A 1,058-nucleotide genomic window follows, 5' to 3' on the forward strand; every position below is an offset into this window, starting at 1 on the left:
CCTCTATCTTGAAGTTTGCCTACATCTGAACAGACGATTAAAAAATCATTTAAAATTGGTATTAAAAAGAACCAAAATTAAAATTCATGAATCTCCGTGAAAAATGATCGCGGGACAATGTTTGATAATGCGTTTTAAAGCGTTTTAAAGCTGATATATCTCCTAGCAGGCAATCCAGGTGGTGGTATAACAACTAATGGTGTTCGTGAATTTCGTGATATACCTGCCCAGACCATTACGGAACCTCCATAAAATCCTATAATTGGTCTGTTACAATTCTGACGATATCTTTCGCCACGACGCCATACTTGTTGCCGTCTGTCATTCCCATAGAGAGAAAATCTCGATTCGTCCGTAAAAAGAACATTGCTCCATTGTCTTTGAATCCATCTGACATGACGATGTGCGTACGCTAAACGAGCACGCCGATGATAACGATTAAGCATAGGTACTTGCAAAGAACGATACGAACGCAAATGAGCATCACTTAAACGATTTCTGATAGTTTGTGCACTTATCTGACGCACAGGTTGTTGCCTACGATTTTGAATACCGCTAGCAATTACATTTGCATTAGTAAATGGTTCTGCCACGGGCGTGTCGAACAATAATCCTATCTTCTCTAGGAGTAGTTACACGTCTTCGACCCTGTCCTGAGCGTCGCTGACATTCACTGATTTCTTCATAGCGAACATAGATACGGCTAACAACGGATCGACTTACTCCTATCATATTCGCAACATATCGTTGGCTGTGGCCTTCTTGCAAAAGAGTGATCAAGTGCATTACTTCCAATTCTGTTAAATGTCGTCGCGGTATTGTGAACATCAAAATCTTAAAAATATCAAAAGTATCAAAGAGGTAATAAATTGAAAATATTGTCAAATAAGAGAAAAAGTGCGATAAAAAAAGCATGAGTATTACTTCTCCATACCGATTTATCTATACATACGCTCTAAAACCGATCGGAAATAGCAGTCGACAATGTACAATATATGTACGTATGTACGCATTCAACGTGAGGCTTCGATAGAGTTTGGTGGGGAAGCGCGTCGCCG

This window comes from Trachymyrmex cornetzi, unplaced genomic scaffold, assembly GCF_001594075.2.
Source record: "Trachymyrmex cornetzi isolate Tcor2-1 unplaced genomic scaffold, Tcor1.1 scaffold1177, whole genome shotgun sequence".
Taxonomy (NCBI): domain Eukaryota; kingdom Metazoa; phylum Arthropoda; class Insecta; order Hymenoptera; family Formicidae; genus Trachymyrmex; species Trachymyrmex cornetzi.